This window comes from Typopeltis vanoorti, chromosome 12 (assembly GCF_054136105.1).
Source record: "Typopeltis vanoorti isolate ZY-2024b chromosome 12, IOZ_Tvanoo_1.0, whole genome shotgun sequence".
NCBI lineage: Eukaryota > Metazoa > Arthropoda > Arachnida > Uropygi > Thelyphonidae > Typopeltis > Typopeltis vanoorti.
The window spans coordinates 12,056,393-12,079,771 of record NC_143560.1 but is presented as its reverse complement, the minus strand read 5'-3'; the positions used below and the strand labels follow the sequence as shown (position 1 = coordinate 12,079,771).

The window sequence follows — 23,379 nt, the reverse complement described above, 5'->3', positions numbered from 1 at the left end:
GATGTTTCATGTCTGGGCACCATATGTAAATACGGCTTGACTGGTGGTTTTGTACAGAAAGCAAAATCATACTTAATACAACAAAAAATATTCCTAAATGAGAGTTCTGCTTACCAAATTTTAGATCATCACACAAAAGTTCTTAAATTATTGAAAAAAGTTACCTCTTGGCTAAAAGAAATGAATTTTTTTTCCATCACAATAAAACTGTTTCATATTAAACCTTTGCATGTTGCTTTATATATAAAGAAAAATTTAAAAACAAATAGATTGATATTGCAATTCCCCTCCCCCTCTTTGTCTGATTTCCACAGTCCCCCCCCCCTTATCTGCAGAATTCAGTTCCTTTTGTCATATCTTTTAGCCTGGTCAGTCTCATACAGGGATTTTCTTCCTGCATAGACAGTGGCCCAAAGAACAAATGCTAATTACAGATATAATTCACTCTCCTCATAGCTTTAGTTGCAATTTCAAACATCCACAACTACCTTTTAACCAATTATTGTAATTCCTTTAAATTAAGATTCTACATCTCTCCCATTAAATCAAAGTTCTATTTCTGTCCCATGTATCTGGCAAAGATATCCTGAAAAGATGTACCTGGATGCATGAGATAGAAATCACATTCAAATGTGCACACTTCCAACTCTCATCTTCTTTGCAGAGGACAAATGCCATCCTCTGTCACATTCTAAAGTGCATGAAGTAACCATAATTTTGGCCTTCAACACATGTACTATCATCATTAGTAAATGAGGACTGACGGACAGACCATGCTTTGGACACAGAATTAGATGCAAGGAAGCAAATGTGCACTATAGAGATAATCTTTTAGAGCCAGCATCTGCAATGAAACGCTCTCTTAACCTTACCAAGTATGGCTAAAACATTTTCCTAAAATTTAGAAAATACTAATTTTAAGATCAACTCCAATTTAGCAACTGTAAAAATGCTTCTGTTTATCTAATTTTAGAGGATATTAGGTTAGAACTGTAGGTCTTTTGTTTGTTACAATTTGAATTGCTGTCTCACTAATTGTTACTCATGACAGTTTTGTTCTCTGATGATGCAGGTTTAAAATCTGGTGAAATATTAGCTATTGAATATGATATTGTCCGCACAGTTAGCCTAGTGGCTGTGCGTTTCACAACCATATGCCTGGGGAAGGAGTGTCCTAAGTTCGATTCCTGTCGGTGACGTGAGGAGCTCAAGGATCTTCCTCAGCCATAGCCAAGTTAGGCTGGTCTTGGGCGTGGACAGTAGGGTTTTTTCCTCAGTTTATCCTGGGGTTTTTCATCCTGCAAAAGCAGGCAAACCAGCCTTGAGAACTCAACACTACAGGACATAGGATACACCGGGGTGTAGCGCTGACCACCTTATCCTGTGAACGGTTTGAGGTCCGCTGATTAATAAACCCTCGATACCGCGGGGTAAAAGAGGGTAAAAGGAAGGTGAGATGAGATCTACTACCACCCCTAAATTCCTAACTTTATCTATTTCCTAGAGTACAGTTCTATCAATGTGGTATGCAGCTTGTAATGTATTTATCCAAAAATGCATAACTTTACATTTCTCGGCATTAAACTGACACCTATAATCTTTTGTCCATACCGGTAGCCTATTTACACCAGCCTGCAAGCTCTCCATTTTCTTGATTAACTATTTCTCTACCTAATTTTGCATCATCATCAAACAACTGAATATTTCCTTTCAGATTATTTCCTATATCATTTATATACAATTTAAACAGTATTGATTCTAGCATGGTACCCTGCAGCACACCACTAGTAACCTGCTTTCTCGTGGATTCTTCTCCCCCATATGCCACTTTTTGGCATATGGGGGAGAAGAATCCATCCAGCAGCCATCTTCTTATTCACAAAACCAATGTCATATCCATCCCTATTTGTTCTAATTAGTAAATAATAAAACTAAAAAAATAGTAAAATTAACTAATAAAAAACAGAATATCACATGGAACAGTGTTCCATGTGATATTCAGTCATATGCCTTTCAAAATCCTGCAGAAAAAATCATCTAGCCATGTCCTTTATTCAACTCAGCTATCACTTTATTATAAAAAGTTAGTAAATTACTAAGGCATGACTGAACCTTCACAAAGCCATGTTGTCCCTCATAGAGTATCATATTCTTGACCACCCATTCTTGAATTCTCTTTTTGGCTAATTTTTCCAGTACTTTTACCACCACTCCTTGAGATCTTAATTGGTGTATAATTTGCTACTGTAGTCTTAGAACCTCCCTTATGTAAAGAAATTATTTTACCTATTTTTCTATTCCCTTGGAATTCTACCAGAGCTGAGACATAAATTACAATCGCAAAATGCGAGCTGATAACCCATGTAATCTCAAAGCTGTATTTACATTTACTTCTGCAATATCCTAAAAGCCTCCAATTCATCCACCTCTCTTCTCATGATTTTGAAACATAATTATGTTATACTTTCATTAAGTACTCCTCTGATCATAGAGTCTCCGCACATAACTGTCTCCTTACCTTGTTTTTCTCATTTGTTCACATGATCTCGATTCTTTTCTCAGACCACCTGCTTCTTTCTCTTTTCAGCCCTGCTAATCTCTTGCTGCTTCTGCAACTTTTGGATTTTATGCTTTGTCCTGTGAAGGATAACATGCAAGCGTGCTATTTCTTTATTTAGATTCACTTCGTTCTCTTGTATTTCCACCATTATACATTCAACATTAATTCCAACATTAACATTCTCCAGTCTACTATTGATACTGTCTTCTCTACTACCACTTGCTTTGTTATCTCCATCCAGCTGGCGCTCACTCTTGAAACACTTAATACATAGTCACTCACCAGTTTCACTCTCCCATCCATAAATCCTTTAATTTTCACAATGAATACATCTTACACAAACTATACTGTGCAAAATCATGTAAATTCAAATCATCCAACAAAGATGTCCTTTCTGCCATACAGTGTTTTCAGGAGAGACAGAAAGAACAGACTGGGGGGAGGGATTCTTCTAATGATAGATGATGAGCCGAAGCCAAAAAGAATAGAAGTGCCTCAAGAGGACAGGTATGCAGAAAGCAATTCATTTAAGGCTATTAGGTGTGAGATAGAGATCAACAGGATGAAATATGTAATTGGTTGTTGCTATAATCCAGGGGGTATAAGGGAGAATGTAGATGGTATGCATTAGCAAATTTACATGATGAGTGCAGGTCGAGTAATTATTATGGAGGATTTAACTATGGGGACATAGATTGGAAGAAGGAATGATTACAAGGAAAGAAGGAAATGTGGTTGAAATGTCGAGTGATTATTTTGGTTTATATTAAACTGAAGTTTTACTTTTACACAGCAGTCATTTCCATAATTTGTATAATGAATGCTGATCACTGTGTAACCATTAAGGATAAGAAAGAAATGGAGTATATACAGTTGTTAAGAGATAATTACCTGAGACAGCATGTAATGGAAGTGACAAGAGGTTCAAGAGAGAGTGTGGATCTGGTCATAGCATCGGAGAACATATCAATAATCAATTTAGTCACACTGTCTCCACTTGGAGAAAGCAATCATCTGATCTTGACTTTGGAAATGGTAAGAAGTGCAGAATTTTCTGTTAAGAAGGAGTATATGTGGAATTGCAAGGCTAGTGATTATGACAAGCTGAAAAGTCAGCTTTCAGCAATGCTATGGCAAGAGAATTTGAAGGGGAGAGATGATGGTGCCTGAGAGATTGTCAAAGGGTGTTTAAAGAAAGCAGTATCATATACTCAGAGTCAGAAGAATAAATCAAGTAGGAGTAAGATGGATGAATATTATTATTAAGCAGGAGTTGCAGTTAAAGACAAGGTTGTGGAGGAAGTGTAAAGAAAAAGGTGATTGGCATACCCATGAGCAGTACAAGGTACAGGTAAGGTAGGATGAACTGTATGGCAAGGAAAGCCAAAGCTAATTATGAGAGGAACTAGTTGTTGAGTCAAAAGAAATCCCAAGGAGTTATTTTGCTATGTGGCAAGTAAAAGGATGAATAACTATGGAAGGATGACTTTAAAAAGTGTTGCTGTTAGGGAAGTTAAAGAAGCAATCAAATAGTTGAGTTACTTAGTAATCATTTTGCAAAAGTGTACCATCTTGGTTGTGATACTGCAGTGTCGGATGTATCACTGACTGATGAGAGTCTAGAGATAGAAGAAATAGAGGTGCTTAGTATATTGCAGAACCTTAATGCTAACACTGCTATAGGGTTAGATGGCATATTGGCCCATGTGTTACAAGAATGTGTAAGAGAATTAGCACCACCTCTGACCAAGCTTTTTAATTTAAGCCTTAGTTTTGGTAAAGTTCCAATAGAGTGAAAAGAAAGGAAAATAATTCCATTGCATAAGGAAATCTCCAAAACAGAAATAGCAAATTATAGGCCAATCAGTATATCAGGAGTGGTGGTTAAAGTTCTGGAGAAATTGATAAAAATTAGAATTCGTAACTGGGTGGACAGAAATATGATACTTGATAATGGGCAAGATGGTTTTGTGAAGGTAGGTCTTGCCTTGGTAACTTATTTTCTATAATAAAGTAACAGTAGAGTTGTATAAAGGAAATCGTTATACTGCTGCACTATGCAAAGGCATTTGACAGGATTCCATATAGAATTCTGTTGCATAAATTGGAGCAAATGGGGATGGATCACTAGTTGGTGATTTGGATTAGAGAATCACTGATGGACAGATATCAAAGAGTGGTTATGGAAGAGCTGAGTCCAGGTGAAGGCAGGTGACAAGTGGTTTACCTCAGGGCTCAGTACTTTGTCCTCTGTTGTTTAATTTGTACATTAATGATATTGGAAATAATTTGACAGGAAATATCCATTTGTTTGTTGATGATGCAAAATTAGTGATAGTCAATGAAGATAATGTAGATGTCTTGCAGGATAATTTAAATATGCTGGTGGTACTGGCAAAGGAAATGGTTGTCAGTTTAATGTGTCTAAGTGTAAGGTGATGCACCTTTGGGGGGATGAGATCACACTGTGTACTATATTAATGGAATTGAACTGCAAGAAGTTGACGAGGCAAACTTGAGAGTTATTGTGGACAGAGAACTGAAGTTTAGAGGGCATATTGCAAAGGTGGCCAAAATAGGATATCAAATTGCAGTTGTTGAAGAACACTGACAAGCAGGATAGGAAAGTTATTGTTCCACTTTATAAGGCATTAATATGGCCACATGTGAATTAGTGTGCACAGATGTGGTCACCTGGATTCTTTGGTGATGAGGAGGGTCCAGAGACAAGTGACAAAGATTGTTACAGGTCTGTGGAATGTTTCCTTTCAGGTTAGGCTCCAAAAACTAGCTGATAGACATAAGAGAAGAGATGTGATGAAAGCATATGAGTTAAAGGGATTTTATAGGTGTGATACTGATTACTTTTTTCTGTGCAGTGCAGGAAGGGAGAGGACAAGGGGGTCATTCCTGATTATACATTTAACAGTGAACATCCAGTTGGGAAGGTGTTGCCCTTCTTTATCCATAAGGGTTTGGAAGGGTTGGCAGGATCCTCAAAATCAGTGGGGGAAAAACTGTTCATGAGACATTCTTGTCAAAACATCCTCTCAGAAACTGCCATCTTATGGTCTCCATTTTGTGAGCTGAGGAAGCTGGCAATCCGCTCTGTGATTGGATTGCCAGCTTCCTCGCTGATCATTCATTGTGTCATGGCAGATGGCTTCCTCTCATCAGATTACCGCATCAATGCTGGAGTGCCTCAGAGTCCTGTGCTCTTACTCTTTCTACTTTACATCAATGACCTCCTTTCTCTAACTTCAAATCCTATTCACAGCTTCACTGATGACAGTACTTTTCATTCCTCTTCATAATTTGATACAGCCTCCCTCGACGAGTCCTTGACTCCTGTAGGTCTCAGATAATAATAATAATAAAAACACTGCAGCACCCCAATGTTAGATGTCTTCCATAACCAGTGACTTAAACATTGATCTCAACATCCCGAAATGGGGACAAAGCCAACTTAGTCAAGTTCAATGCTAAAAAAGATTCAAGCCTGCCTTATTACCTGTACAAAAAATCCTACCTCATCCCATCTCATATTCAATAACGTTCCAGTTTTCTTCCAAGATCACCTTTCCCTTCTTGGATTGACCGTCACATCCAGTTTATCCTGGCACAAACATATTACTCACATAGCCTCCTTATTCTCTAAAAAGCTTGGTGTTCTTTTCTGTTCTAAAAATTACTTCTCTTTCTCTCAACTCCTAACACACTATAAGTCTCAGATCTGTCCAACTTTGGAGTACTGTTCCCACATTTGGGTGGAGCACCCAAGACCTCTTTATGAATTCTTGACAGTATTCCGAAGAGGCCAATCTGCTTAATAGATGCCCTTTCCTTAACAGACTCCTTCTGTCATTTTATCATAGATGCTCTGTTTCAGAGCTGTGGGAAACATATAGGTACTTTCATGGGCATTGATTCTCTGAATTGGCTGCTACCATTGCTCCACTCTCTTCTAGCCATAGAAGAACTAGAGCAGCCACTGGTCAACACTAATACATGTCCAGCTTCGAACACACTGAACTAAGTTCTTATCAGGTTCCTTCATTCCATCCATCTCTATTCTTTGGAACAATCTTTCGTATACTGTTTTTTCCCATTGAGTATAATCTCCCAGTCTTTAAGAAACATATCAACAAGCTACATTTTATTCCTTAATCACTTGCTCACACATGAGCAAGTGATTAAGGAATAAAATACAGTGCCTTGCTCACACATGGCACTGTAGTGTTATAGGTCTTCTAACCTTTCTTCATTCCATCATGCAGCTTCTCCTTGTGTAGATTAGTCAAACATTTCATGTCTACTTTCTTTTGTCTGCCAGCAACTCTTTCAAATACATAGAACAGAAGGCCATGATTTTGTACCTGACTGTACAGATGGTTCAAAATCAGCATCTCTAGTGGGGGGTTTGTAGCTGTTTTTCCAGATAACACAATATCTAATCATATTCTACAAGAATGTACCAGGTATACTGCTGAGTTGTGCATGCATTAAAGCTTAATGCTGCATTAAATTACAGAAAATTGAAGTGCTGCCAAAAATGCATTATTTATGCTAATTCAAGAAGTTTTCATGATGTACTTAGAAGTCTAATAATGGAACACATATAGACCACAGTAATAACTAATTAAATAAAGGTACAAATATTTCGTACTGAAAGTAACAGTACATCCTCACGTTCATTAACTGCCCTTACTGGACATTCTAGGTCTTTCATCAAAAATTCAACACATTTTCTTGAAAAAATCAAGGATGTTCAAATCAAAGGACTCTGACTTATTAGTCACTTTTGATATTGTTTCCCTTTTTACCAATATTTCATTAGCGGACACGGTCAACTTACTATAGAACAGAAGGCCCTCCGGATATTGCAAAGATTTTTGAATTTGTTATACATTCAGGTTATTTCAGCTGGAATAACAAGATCTACAAACAAGTTGAAGGTACTGGGTAGCCCTCTGTCTCCACCTTTGGCAAACTATTTTTTGAAACATCTGGAAGACACTTTGTTTTCATCCAGTCATCCCCAACCCTCTCTTTGGTTTCGTTATGTTGATGATGTTTTTGCGATTTGGCCACATGCTGAAGTGGAACTTACCACATTTCTACAACAGATAAATATCCTTCACCCACGCATTCAGTTCACCATGGAAAAAGAAAAGTCTGGTAGTTTACCATTCTTGGACATCCTCCTTACACTCACATCCTCTGGTACTGGCTACAAGTGTCTGTTGAAAACCTACTTTTACTGGCAGATACATTCATCAAAGTCTGCTCATCACACCTCTCAAAAAATTAGCATTATCAAATCTTTAATTAATAGAGCACATAAAGTGTGCTCCTCTCCATCAACTTACAAGAACTTTTCACTGTAAAAAAGTTAATAGAAGCTAATGGCTACAACCCTAATCAGATCCAACAGATAATTAACTCCTATGTTCCAACCTCAAGATTCTTCAACAGACTGCAGAGTTCCAATCCCTTACATTTCAGGCATCTCAGAACCTATAAGCAGAATTTTGAAGAAGCATCATCTTATTCCCACATATTTTCCTATCAACAAAATCTCTCACTTGTTGCCATCTACAAAAGACAAACTGTCACCTCTATCATTGACTGGTGTTTACCTGATTCCATGTGAATGCAATTTATCCTGTTTTGGGTAAACAGGCCGTCTGTGGAAAAAAGAATGAAGTAACATCAATATTATATCAAATACATGAAACCTCATAAGTCTGGTCTAGCACAACATAACATTGACACTAATCATAATATCCAGTGGGATACGCTTGTCTTCTCCACAGATGTAGGTTTAAATATGAACGCCTTTTTAAAGAAAGTTGCGAAGCCCCTCTTACATCGGCTGAATTTAAATCGAAATGATTTTCTCTCTCTCCCAAAAGCTTGGGAGACTCTTATTTTATGTAACCATCAATGAAATAATTATCTTTAAAGAATTATTTAATAATATTTTAGTAAAAAGTATTTTTACCTTGGGTATAATTATGTTAAAGATACCAAGCAATTTTAAACCTGGTTTTCTAGCCTAGCTCCCACTGATGAGACCTCAATAAAGGTCGAAACCGGTCTGGGTAGTGTCCCCTTGCCTTTAATACAAAACATCATACATCCCCTTATTGGAGATGTGTTTTGGCATTAAGGGTAAATATTAAGATTAGTGATCGGAGTTTGTTCCACCTCTACCACGAGTTGACCTGGTCTTGCACTACCTGTGGGATCAGCTTGTCTTGCATCACTTGCAGGTGCAAACTTGACATTTTTGTCTGTTTGCTTACTTGGGAAAAAATGGAATAAAACCAGGTTTAATATTTTAGTAATTAATCTTCTGGCACGTGGCAACAATTTAATTGGTGATCCACCGCCTGTTTTTTACTTTGTATCCATTCCTTTAACTGTTTGTTCTACATTGAGGATGTACTGTTACTTTCAGTACGAAATATTTGTACCTTTATTTAATTAAAGCTATTACTGTGGCCTATACATGTTCCATTTTTAATTATTATGCCACAGGTACCTCTAAAGATTTGTACTTAAAAGTCTGTTATACCAACAATATCCACAACTCTTCCAGATTCAACATGTTGAAGCCCAAGCGATGTTATGATCAAGTTTGAGCTGCAGAGATACTGCAGCTGTGTCGACTCGTTTCTTAAGATACCATCATCTGCCTGTTCCCCCCATGGAATTCAGGTGGACTCTAAGATAGAAATTGGAATAGATAGAATTACAACAAGTTGTACCATATACTACTATTACTACTAAATACTTATCCTTTCACTCCCTGCAGTACATAGGCCTCAATCATTGCTCTCTGTCAGATTCTGTTCATTGCTTCTTTCTTGATCTCATTCCAGGATTTTCTCAGCTGTTTTATTTCTGCTTCGATTTCTCTCCTGCAGCTCATTTTGAGACATCCCACCTTCTGCTTCCTTGCATGGCTGTCTTTGCTATATCCTTATCTGGGTTTCTGATGGTATGGCCTATTTAGTTCTATTTTCTTTTTATTATTTCTGTTATGATGTCAAATTGATTTGTTTCATCTCATAATGTCTTGTTTAAAATTCTATTTGGCCAGTATATTCCTGATATACATCATGAAAATTATGGAAACAATTACCGTGTTAAAGTAAAACTTTAGTTTAATATAAACCAAAATAAACACTTGACGTTTCAACCTTCACATGAAGGTCGTCATCTGGAGTATACACATATATATGAAGAAACAAGCTGCACTACAATCTATGTGGTATGCTAAAGTTACTGATCAACCATTAAAACTATTGGGCTGACTTCTGGTGAAAAAAAAAAATTACTACATCAAAGCTAGGGTCTTATTATCATTATTATCTATTAGTTTACAAAATTAAATTAAGTTGGAGAGTGACATGTACACACACACACACACACACACACACACGCAAATAAAATAAAAAAAATACTTATATAAGTATACATATAAATTACAACAAACTGGTATGGATAGTGGCCAATAAAAGCTGAAAAATTGCTTAGAGTCCTAAAGTCAGGGTAAGCTGGAAAACTAAGTGGGCTGAATATGTGCCATCCAAATTCTTGGAATTAGAGGAGTTGAATATGTTTTTTAATTTTAATGGTGGTTTAAAAGTGGCATTAAGATTATAATGGTGTGGGATTCTATTAATTTTTTCTGATAACTCTTTAATGTATGGGATAGCTATGGTTTTACTTAGTGACCAGTTTATTATGTGTGTAATCTATATTGATTATTTTTTTCATGAAGTTTTATGAAGAACTTTATTAATAGTATTTTTGCTATAGCCATTATTTATAAATGTATTGCTAATAATTTTTAATTCATGTTTAAGAGCTTGTTCATTAGAGCAAATTGTTATAGCTCTGTTTTTGAGAGTGTTAATGACTCCAAATTTTTGCGAAGGGTGGTAATATGAGTTAGCATGTATATATTGGCCAGTATTTTACTGCAAGTAAACAGTGAAGGATAAACTGCCTGGGGGAAGATGTGTGACCAGTTTATCCAGGAAAGGGAGCGAGTTCTGATTTTCAATTTCAATAGTAAATTGTGCTCATGTTATTTGTTCAGGTGACTATGGAATATGTTTAACGTTTGGCAGCTGTGTGGCCAGATAACGAAAATCGGCAACATATCTAAGCCAAACTGTAGATTTTAGAGTAAAGGAATCAAGAGCACATTGCTCAAAAGCTTCCATATAAAAGTTAGCAATTGGAGGGGAGGGGGATAGTGGTGAGCACATGATCATACCTTCTTTTTGTTGGTAAAATTTATTTTGCCACACGAAGTAACTGGAATGTAGTACATGGACAAAGAAGCCGTAATATAGGGAGAAAATTTGTTCTGTAAGAGAAGAATTGTGCCACTGATTGGGACATTTGTGAAAAGTGCAGAAATGTCAGTGCTGACTAATAAATCATCTTTGCCAAGTGTTATGTTTTTAATTTTGTTTATGAAGTGTTGTGTGTTCTTTATATAGGAGGGGGGAAATGACATACCAACTCCTTGAGTGTTGACGCTAATTTCTTGGCTAGGTTATAATTAGGGCTGTCTATTCCCTCAACTATCAGCCAAAGCAGAACATTATGTTTGTGTACCTTGGGTACACCATATATTCTGGGAGAATGGGCATAATAGGGTATCAGTTTTTTAACAGTGTCTGATGGCCAAGAAGTGACAGACTTAAGTAATTTCACAGTTTTTTCCCTTTATCCTTTTAGTCGGATTATAGTTCACAAGCTGATAGGTGTTGCTATTGGAGACTAGTTGATTCATCTGATGTGTCTAACTACCGACCTATTAGTATCTCTGGTGTGGTAGTGAAGATTTTAGAGAAGTTGGTAAGAACTCGCATACAGAAATGGGTAGACCAGCAATCTGTACTATGCAGGGAACAGCATGGGTTTACTAAAGGAAAGTCATGTTTTAGTAATTTGCTCATATTTTATAACAATGTTACGGCCGAGTTGGATAAAGGGAATGGATACACTATGATAATGTTGGATTTTTCTAAGGCATTTGATAGGATACCACACGATAGGCTGTTGTGTAAACTGGAGAATATGGGACTAAAACATAATCTATTGACTTGGATCAGGGGATGGTTTACAGACGGATATCAAAAAGTGGTATACAGTGGGTGTAAATCTGCCAGATTTAAGGTAACCAGTGGTGTACCTCAGTGTTCAGTCCTTGGGCCATTATTGTTCAATCTATACATTAATGACATCAAGCAGAATCTAACATCAGATGTGCAATTGTTTGCCAATGATGCGAAGATAGGCAGGGCAATCAGCAATCAGGGATGCTACTGATATTCAGAAATTACAAAATGATTTGAAGAGTCTGGAAATCTGGGCTAACGAAAATGGCTGTCAGTTTAATGTTAGTAAGTGTAAAGTTATGCACTTTGGTGATTAGAGTTCCAGAGGCATATTATATTAGTGGGGTTATGCTACAAGAAACTGAAGAGGCAAGGGATCTTGGTGTATTGATGGATAAGAATTTAAAGTTCAAAAGTCATATAGCAGAAGTTGCAAATACAACTTAGAGGATAATTGGTTGAAGGCTTTGATAAGACCACACTTGGATTACTCTGCACAAATTTGGTCTCCCGGGTTCCAATGGATAAAGAAGCTGTGGAAAGGGTGCAAAGAAGAGTTACAAAGTTATATCCGGATTATGGGATTTAGATTATGAGGACAGATTGCGAGTATGTGGATTACAGACTCTGGTTAACAGGAGAAAGAGGGGTGATATGATAGAGGTCTATAAACTTTTGAATGGGTGTTATTCAACTGATGAAATATTTCGTTATATGGAAGGTGGGGAGAGAACATGGGGGCATCCATGGAAGTTAAGGTTGTTCTCAGTCAAGAAAGGGTTAAGAGCTAGGTTTTTCTTCCAGAGAGCAGTGAGTGAGTTAGTGGAATAATTTGCCCTTATGGGTAGTGAATGCTTCTAGTGTGAATGAATTCAAGGGGGTATGATAGCTGGGTTGGCTAATTTACAGCCTCCCTTGATGAGTTCTTGACTCCCTGGAGGTCTCAGATAATAATAATAATATCTTGATGAACTTTTAATGACTTCATTGCTTCTAGTTCTGTTTTTGTAAGATTGCTACATATGGTTTTCTTTTTATTCAAAACATTGCTAGTTTCTAAACAATTTTATCAGCTATATTATTTGGAAGAGACTTAATGCCTCTTTCTGTGTGGTATATAACATCCAGTTTATTAGCAGTTCCAGGTGCTACTGTGAAGTTTAGGCCTTTATCAAGTAATGCAAGTTGACCGTTATTTAAGGTGTGGCTAGATAGGTTGATCACATGAACATTATTTTTATGAGGCTGGCCACTCCTTGTCTCACTTGTTTGTTGTTCGCTGTTGGAGTTATTTGCTGGGGAAGAGATATCCTGATTGGTTAGATTTGTACGATTGGCATTCAAATTTCGCCATTGTTTTCAACTATGAAATTTGGCCTTAAGAAGCCTGTGAAATTTTTTAACCACCCTAATCTTAACAGTAGTGATTGCATAAAAATAAAATCCTAAGAATTTGATGCCACACATTCAGCCCACTTAGTTTTTCAGCAAACCCTGACTTTAGGACTCTAAGCAATTTTTCATCTTTTATTGGCCACTATCCATACCATTTTTTTGTTATTTATATTACAACAATTTTTATAGTAATTTTTTATTTTTATTTCTAATTTATTTTATTTTATTTTCTGTGAACATGTTACTCTCCAGCTTAATTTAATTTTGTAACCTAATAGATAATAATTAACAGGACTTGCTTTGATGTAGTAAGTTTTTTTTTTTTCCCACCACAGGTTAGTCCAATAGTTTTAAATGATCAGTAACTTTAGCATTCAAACTATGTAGATTGTAGTGCAGCTTGTTTCTTTGTGTATATGTGTATACTTCAGATGACGACCTTAATGTAAAGGTCGAAATGTCTAGTGTTTATTTTGGTTTCTGTTAAACTAAAGTTTTACTCTAACACAGTAGTTGTTTCCATAATTTTCATGATGTATTCTGATCACCGTGTAAATACGAAGGAATGGATATTCCTGATATCTTTGTAAGCCATCTATTTATGTAAATTTGCAGTTTATTTAAATTCCTTTTGGTTAATCTCTAGGTTTCAGATCCGTAATAGCAGAATAGTCTTTAAATTTGTAATGAAGAGTCTTATTTTTGTCTTGTGATTTAATTCTTTACTTATCCATATATTTTTCATTGTACTGAAGACAATTTGGGCTTTTTGTATTCTATTTTTATATCCTCTTCTGTTCCTCCTTCAGTGCTCACCACTGATCCTAGATAAACAAAAGTGTCTAGCTGTTATAATGGTTTTTCTATGAATTTCAGTGTTAGATTTGTTTTGGATTAATCTTCATTATTGTGTGTTTTCGTTTGGTTTATTTTTAAACCAACTTTTGAGGCCTTCAGGTTTAAATTATCAGTTTTTCTTTGCATATGTTGGTACTTTTTAGCTTGCAAGCATATTACCAGCAACTCTAAGTCATTTAATTTATTTTTCTGTCCCTGTTGCATATTAATGCTTTCTTCTATTGTATTTCTCATCGCCTAGTCTATTACTATAAGTTACTATTATTATCACTGGTATAAACACTATTTCTGAAGATTACAACTACAAAATCAGATGAATCAACTTGAAAAAATTTGTATGACTGAAGATTTTGAGTAGTAAGCAGGTACACATTCAAATTTTCGAATCATGTGCAAAGGAGTCACATTCCAGATGACACTTGATCTGGCATGAAAGTGGTTCTGCTTACTATCGTGAGTGCTAGGGTCATGGTGTGGATAGGCATTATACTTAATGGATACACCAAGCTACAAATGCCGGAAAAATGGGCTATGACTGACGAATGACATTGCAGTGAAGTTCTTCAACATCATGTTTCCATTGTTCCGTGGTGCTGTAGGTGAAGAATTCATTTTTATGGATGACAGTGCTACACCACATCATACACGAACAGTGGAGATACTTCTGGAGACCAAGGATATTAATCAAATCAAGTGGCCAGCATGCTCCCCAAATCTCAACCATAGAAAATGTTTGGGATGCAATAGGAAGACACATTTCTGCTTGAAATTCCCCTCCAGAAATCAAACAAGGCCTTATCCTTGCTCTGAAGGAGGAGTGGGCCAGTTTGCCTCAAGAACTCTTGAATCACTTGGGTGCTAAGCATGGTACAATGTTGTGAGAGCTGCATTGTAGTTTGGACTGGACATATTCCATACTGAAAAATCTCTCCACATAGTTTTCTGTATGCACTGTTCATTAATTCCTTAACTACATCTTTAGGAAGTTTTTGCAAATTTTACAAATTTGTAACATTTCCAAAAAACATATTGCACTTTAATTTGTGTGAAATGTATAACAGTTTTTGTGTAATATAATTTATTAGTATGCTGGCAATTTCTGTCCACATTTGACTCTAGTCATGAAAAATTTTTTCATATACAGGTAAAATGTAGTTTGCCCTTAGCTTCTGGACATCAATGTATTAAGAAGATGGTAGGGAAGAGTATGCACCCTTGCCTTACACTTCCTGTTGTTTGTATTTCTTTACTTAAATTTCCATTACATATTGTCTTGATTTTATAATTTTCGTACATTGCTTTAACTATATTAGTTATTTTCTCTGATATACCGTAATATTTCATGAATTTCCAAATTACTTCTGTGTTTATACTATCAAATGTTTATTCAAAAGTCAACGAATCCCAAATTCAGATTGCTCTACTATACTGTTGATTATTCCATATATACCAGATTAAGCCTGAAATTAAACTGTGGCAGTTTAGTCTACACAGGGTTCACAGAGTGAACCCTGTGTAGACTAATCCATTCTTGCTCTACTCTGCATTGCCATAGTCATCTTTAAACACTTCTTCCTATTTAGGGTTGATGACATACCTCTATGTCTGAGTACTGTCACCCTACATTAACCAGCATGCATATTTTAATTGACTTCCTTCATTATATTAATATACACAGACATTATTTTACTGCCCTTTGCACTTTACTTGAGCCTTATACATCCAGTCAGGTTTCATACAACAAACATTGTTTATATACAAAAGTGAAAATAGTATATTAGTTAGATATGATAACACAGAGTTAAGAAGAAGGGTTTGTAGAAGAATTTTTGGATGTGTAGAGTGAGTTTGAAGAAAGAAGGAATTTAATCAGAGAAACTGCCTGCATTTGAATGCATTTGGTATCAGGAGTCTCAAAAAATTATTTATTGGTATGAGACCTAATACTGAACGTCAGAAAAACTAGATCATGATTAGAGGAATGGTGTGAATCTGTATGCAAGAGCAACTAAGTTATCATATTAATGAATACAAATATGGATCTTGACAACAGCGATCATGCTGCACTGTCATGGGAAGTTGCTAAGTGTATCAATATTCCATTTACAAATTTGTAACATTTCCAAAAAACATATTGCAATTTAATTTGTGTGAAATGTATAACAGTTTTTGTGTAATATAATTTATTAGTATGATTATATTTTTTTTAATACTTACAATGCATGGCATCAGCAGTGCATTGTAAGTATTAAAAAAAAAAAATACATTAGTGATGCAATATTGGAATGTATCTCTAATTTGGCAGTAGTCATGAAAATTTTTTCATATACAGGTAAAATGTAGTTCATCCTTAGCTTTTGGACACCAGTTCAAAGGATGGGAGTGAAATGGGTGTGCAATCTTAAGCAAGAGATTCTTAAGAAAAAGAGGAATTGGAAGGAACACCGTCTGCATAAGGATCATGTCACCAATGAAAATTATAAGACTGGCGATAAGAATTATATCACTTGCATTTTATGAAAAACTTAGTTTGAGTATGAAAAGGAACTGGCTCTGCAAGTAAAGACAATTCAAAAGAATGCTATTGTTGTGTTCCAAGTAAAGAAAAAATGAATGTGAAAGAGTAACTCTTGTCAGTGTGGATGGTATGGGAGTGTCAAATGCTGAAGAAATAGTTCAGTTAATCACTGCCTATTTTGCTAAATTTTGCTATTTTACCTAACACAGAGCTGAATGTTACCACCATACTAGAGGAAGAAACTCAGGTCTATGAGGAGGAGGTACTGGAGTTGTTACTTAAACTGATAATAAATTTGGCAGTAGGGGCTGAAGGAATATCATCATGGATGACGTTTGAAGAATCTTCAGCTGAACTGATTGTATAATTTGAGTGTCAGCACAGAGAAAATTCCACAGCAGTGGAAAGAATGTTGGTGGTGAAGATTTTAGAAAGCTGGTAAGAGATTGCATACAGAAATAGATCGATAGAAAATTTAGACTTTGCAATAAACAGCATGAGTTTACTGACAGAAGGCCATGTTTCAGTAACTTGCTGACATTTTATAATAAAGTGACAGTTGAATTAGACAACAGGAATCGATTCACCATGATGATTTTGGATTTTGCTAAAGCTTTTGACAGGATTCACCATGGAAGGCTGTTGCATAAGGGTGGAAGATATGGGATTGGATTATAAACTACTAGTTTAGATAAGAGGATGGCTGGCTGAAAGATATCAAAAAGTGGTGTACATGAGGGATATGAGTAAAAAATTTAATGCGACCAGTAGTATATCCCAGGGATCAGTCCTTGGTCCACCACTGGTGACATTAATGATATTGGGAAGGATTTAACAAGTGACGTGCTGATGCTGCAAAGATAGGCAAAGTAAACTGGCATATAATACTTTCAGAATAATTTGAATGAGATGAAATTGTGGTCATCTGAAAATGGCTGTCAGATGTTAGTAAATGTAAAGTTATGCACTCTGGTGTAATGAGTTATCCAATGGCATATTATATTGGCAGGATTATGCTAGAAGAAACTGAGCAGGCTTAGGAATGATCATGGAGTTTTAGTAGATAAGGAGTTGAAATTTAGGGATCATATAGCAAAAACTGCAAATGCAACTCAGAGAATAATTGCAATGCTGAAACAAACACTAACGTGTAAGAATAAAGAAACCATTTTACCTCTTTACAAGGCTTTGATGTGACCTCATTTAGACTATTGTCTGCACATCTGGTCTCTCCTGGTTTCTAAGTTGATGCAGATACAGTGGAGAGAATGTTAAAGATGATATCAGGAGTGTGGAATGTAGATTATGAGAAGTGATTGAAAAATTATGAAGTGCTGATGCTAGCAGACAGTAGAAAGAGAGGTAATTTGATGATAGAGACCTGCAAACTTCTGAAAGATCATACGAAGGTGGTCTGAAAAGTTCTCAGCTTCAACCTTAGATGGCAACACTATTGGCAAGATTTTTTTTTTTCTAAGTTGGTACATCTGTCATAAGCATCCATGTGAAATTGCAAGTCATTCTATCAAGTAGCTTGTTTTATACAGCTGTCTGAAGCAGAAGTGTTGTCTGTGTTCCTTAAAATGGATAAAATTGAGTATCATGCGGTTATAAAATTCTTTGTAAAAGAAGGTTTAATGCCAAAACAAATTCATTCAAAGTTCATAAAAGTTTATGGGCACTCTTCTCCTATGTTTTCAATACTTAAGAAATGGGCTGCCAAGTTTAAACATAGCTGTACCAGCCTTGAAGATGATCCATGTGAAGGATGGCCAAAAAGTGTAACACCAGAAATCATTGATCAAGTGACGATATGGTATTGGATGACTGGCGAGTCAAAGTGCGTGAAATTGCTGAGACTACAGGCATTTCAAAAGAACATGTAGGATATATTTTGCATGAAGAATTGCAAATGAAAAACCTTTGTGCAAGATGGGCCACGCTTGCTCACAGCAGATCAAAAACGCACTCTCATGAAAATCTTTGAATAGTGCTTGGAGAGTTTTAACAATAATAAAACTGATTTTGTGTGTCAATTTATTACTATGGATGAGACTCGGATTCACCATTACACACCAGAATCCAAACGGTAGTCAAAACAGTGGACAGAAGCCGGTTGTTCAACGCCCAAGAAGACAAAGTCGGTTCCATCAGCAGGAAAGGTCATGGCATTGGTGTTTTGGGATGCTAAAGGCATTTTGTTTATTAATTATCTTGAAAAGGATAAAACAATAACCGGGAATATTATTCCAATCTTTTAACCAGACTAGGCGAAAAAATTCATGAGTAAAGACCTGGTTTGCAGAAGAAAAAAAATCATCTTTCATCAGGACAATGCACCTGCCCACAAAGGTGTTTTGGCAGTGGGAAAATTAAGGGATCTGCACTATGAATTGTTGAAACATCCACCCTATTCCCCAGATTTGGCTCCCTCTGACTTGTCTCTTCCCAAAACTAAAACTCTTTCTCGCTGGTCAGTGTTTTTTTTTTTTTTTTTTTTTTTTAATCAAGAGGTGATTGCATCTGTAGAGGGGTATTTTGCAGATCTTACTGAAAACCACTACATGGACAAGATAATGGCATTGGAGCATTGCTGGAATAAATGTATTAGTCTTAAGAGAGATTATGTTGAAAAATAAAAATAATTTTGAAATTATAAATTCGTTTTTTAATTGTTAGGCTGAGAACTTTTCAGACCACCCTCGTACATGATACCAGTAAATGGAATTTTCATTTTATGGAAGGGAAGGGCAAAGAGACGATGTGATGCATTAATGTAAGTTGATTGTAATTACCATCAAGAAAGGGGCGAAAGCTAGATTTTTTTCTTATATAGCAGTGCATGATTGGAATGGCTTGCCTTTTGAGATTGTGTGCAGATATCACGAAAGGATTCTGAGAGAAGGTATGATATGAGCATGAGTAATATTTGACCTCCTTGATTCCCTGGAGGACTTATGTAATAATTATAATAATACTCATTTAATAGCTTTAATGGAGCATGTGCACTAAAGATTAAAATAACTTTCACGGCTTACACATGTAACAAAACATATTTTATTCAAAAACTCTAGTATATTTCATACAATGCTACATAGACATTGTCAGGGAGATATTGTTAACTGCATTCAAAAGTTGAATCAAAATAATGAGTCATAACCCATGCATATATTTGCTCTTAACTCGGTTGCAGTTCAAGTATATGATATCATACTATTAGAGTTCAAAAGAATAATTTTAAGTTACACAGATAAAAATTTATGTAAAATAATGACATTATACAAAGGATACTGCTTAAGAAAAATAGGCCAAATAGCAATAAAAATTAGTATTAATTTAGAGGAGTAGCATGGAAAATTTTCCAGAAATGATATTTATTATGTGAAATAATATTAATTACAAAAAATTATAAAGAATTTTTTGATAGTAAGGGTTTTTTGTAAATTCAATCTATATTCTTTCTTCAAACCAGCTCAGAAACTATCTTCCTTCCTACCATCAACAAAGGATACGTTACCACCTCTTTCTTTACTAGGTGTTTACCAAGTACCTTACTCATGTCATCTTTCCTATTTTGAACAGACTAGCCATTCTGCCTTGATGAGAATTGAATAACATCAAGGCGGTATTACATTTTTGGAATCTGACAAGTCTGACTTTGGCAAGAACATAGAAAATAAATATCAAAAAAAAGATTGTGAGATATTCTGGATGTACAAGGGAAAGGGGAGTTTGGTGCCTCAAACACCCCTTTCCCTTGTGCAATAAGGTGCTCTCTAATCCCAACCAATGAGCTTACAGTCCTGCAGCACTTGGCTATGTTGTTCTGTTTTGAGATGCTGCATGAGGCAAGCCCTATCCTCCCAAAGCCAACACTTCATCCTCAATCAGTACCAGGCATCTCTTTTGCACTTCGTCCATCACCTGCTGTGCACTACCTTGCACGTCCCTCTCCACCTGCCATGTTGTCCTCAAGTGGAAGGAGGAAACTCCTGGCATGTGCTGCAGCACTGGCAAGGTGCAGCACTTTTGTACATTTGCATGTTTATCAGTAGAGAGAAAGTTGTCTAACCATATGAGTTAATATGTAGTGGGAGAGTATGAGAACCATATAGCTGTAATAGCACACAAGGTTGGAATGCAGCCACCTGTTATTTTCAACACACTAAAAACACTCAGAATTAGTAGGATGTTTATGTATTGGACTGTTAACCATTATAATGATACAGAAGACACCAAAGAACACGCTGTATTAGACTGCATCAGCTTGTGAGGGATCTGCCGTAGTCCTATGAGAACGCAGAAAGTGATGTCACGAGATGAGCATTTCATAGAGAACGATGTCATGTGTACTAACTGATGACCTCACAGTGAGAGCCTGTCGTTCTACTTGACTCTTCCTAACACCACAATTTATACAGCAGAGGGTGATAAAATCAAAGGCACTTCTCTGGCAGTACGAGAACAACAGAAATATCCTCTTCGTGGATGAGAAGATTTTCACCATTGAAGAATTGTTTAACCACCAAAATGATTGGCTTTTTGCCTTAGATGCAGCCTTATGTGCCAGTAGGCACGGAAAGACTTGACAGTGATGATGATGGTAATATGCCCCAGATGGTCACACAGTACATGCCATAGCACCCAGAATTCATAGAGATCATCACACTACATCAATGATGGTTTGGTGAGGTGGGGAATGACATGTTAGAGTTATCCAAGTTGCATTTCTGTGAGTAAGGGGTGGTCAAAACCTCCACAAGTATCAAGATCCTTGCTTGAACCTGTGGTATGGCCTCTGCTGAACAACACCTTGTTTCATGGTAGGCAGTGGACCATACAACAGTAGTTTAAGGAGAATGTGCATGACAACATATTACTATCTGATTGGTGAGCTAGAAGTCCTGATCTGAATCTGATGATGATCTTCAAATTATTTTTGGAGCTTGAAGGAGTAGCCTGCAAGAAATGACACCCCACATGGCAAGCCTGAAGGTGGATTTGGACATAAAGTGGCAGCATTTCCATTGGATGTTGTGCATGCTGTCATCGATATGTGAAAGAAGACAAAAGGGGATTTGGAACATTGAGTGCTGCATTATATATGTGGTTTATATGTGCTGAAAGCTGTAAATGATTTCACTGATAGATTTTGTGCTGTTCAAGTTCACCATAACAATATTTATGGCTAGACTAGGTATTCCATAATTGTCATTATTGTTTCCCCATTCCCATTCTTTTCATTATTGTTATATATGTCTATCACTTGTGCTTCAGATGCTTAGTCTGCTTTCTTGTGCATAAAAATATTATTATTATTTCGGGCAACTCCAAGGAGTCGACAGACTCATCGAGGGAGGCCCTAACATCATGTCAAGAACAACTATTTGACATTCACACAGTATCTATCATACCTCGCCTTGAACTCATTCACAGTCATAGCACCCACAACAGACTCTGGCAGCTTATTCCACTCATTCACCACTCCAAGTAAAAAACCTATCTCTAACACCCTTGCTAACCACATTTTTGCCCAGCTTCCATGTATGGCCCCTAGTCCTCCCACCACCAGTCCTATTCTCAAAAATATCTTCTGAATTAATCTTATAGATATCCTTCAGTAATTTGAATGTCTCAATCATATCACCCCTTTTCTGCCTATGAACCAATTTTTGCAACCCACAAATCTTCAACCTGTTCTCATAAGGTTCATTCCATAGACCTGTCATCATCTTGGTCACTCATCTCTGGATCCTCTCCACCTCCTCCCCATCTAGAAGAAACCCTGGCACCCATATCTGCGCATAGTAGTCTAGATGGAGTCTTATCAAGGCTCGATACAGAGGAACAATAACTTGTTTGTCTCTGCTTGTTAAAGTATTTATCAGCAACCAAGTGATTTGATGAGCTGATTTAGCCACTTTTGCGATATGCCCCCTAAATTTCAACTCCCTATCCACCAGTACTCCTCCCAAATCCCTGGCCTCATCAATCTCCTGGAGTACAGTTCCACCAATGAGATATACTGTTGCTAATCTTTTCACTCCAAAATGCATAACCTTACGCTTTGTCACATTAAATCGACATTCATTTTTCTTTGCCCAGTCCTCCAAACTATCCAAATCATCTTGCAAAATTTTGACATCCTGTGCACTCACTATTGCTCTAACCAACTTTGCATCATCTGCAAACAAGTGAACACTTCCTCTCAGATCCTTTCCTATATCATTAATGAACAAATTGAAAAGTAGTGGTCCAAGAACAGAACCCTGCGGCGCACCACTAGTCCAAGCCGTCTTTTGGACTCTACTCTTGAATAAATCACTCTCTGATATCTCTCCATCAACCACCCTCCTATCCATCTCACCAACCCTATATCCTTTCCCATATGCTGCAGTTTACTGATTAGAATTCCATGTGGTATCCTGTCAAAGGCCTTAGCAAAGTCCATTAGAATCACTGTAAAACCATTACCCTTATCCAGTTCAGCCGTCACTGTATTATAAAATGTGAGCAAGTTACTGCGGCATGATCTACCCTTCACAAAACCATGCTGTCCCCCCCCCCCCCATACAGTATCCCATTTTCATTTATCCAATCCTGTATTTTTCTCTTGACTATTTTCTCCAAGACCTTGACAACAATTCCTGATATGCTGATTGGTCGGTAATTTACAACAGCAGTCTTGGAACCTCCTTTATGCAGTGGAACTATTTTCCTCTCTTTCCACCCCACCTCGGGACTAACCCAGAACCGAGACTCAAATTAAACAAAATGGTCAAGGGCACTGACAATTCTTTAGCCACTTCACATACGACACAAGCTGGTATACCATCCAATTTCACAGATGTATTGACATTGAGGTTCTGTAATAGACTAGTTACCTCTACTTCATTCATCAC

General features: G+C 36.7%; 1 protein-coding gene across 1 annotated transcript in view; it reads left to right on the top strand.

The window, feature by feature from the left end:
* Tsc1 (tuberous sclerosis 1 protein hamartin) overlaps positions 1-23,379 on the top strand; it is a 315,684-nt gene that overhangs the window by 111,127 nt on the left and 181,178 nt on the right. The window lies entirely within an intron of this gene.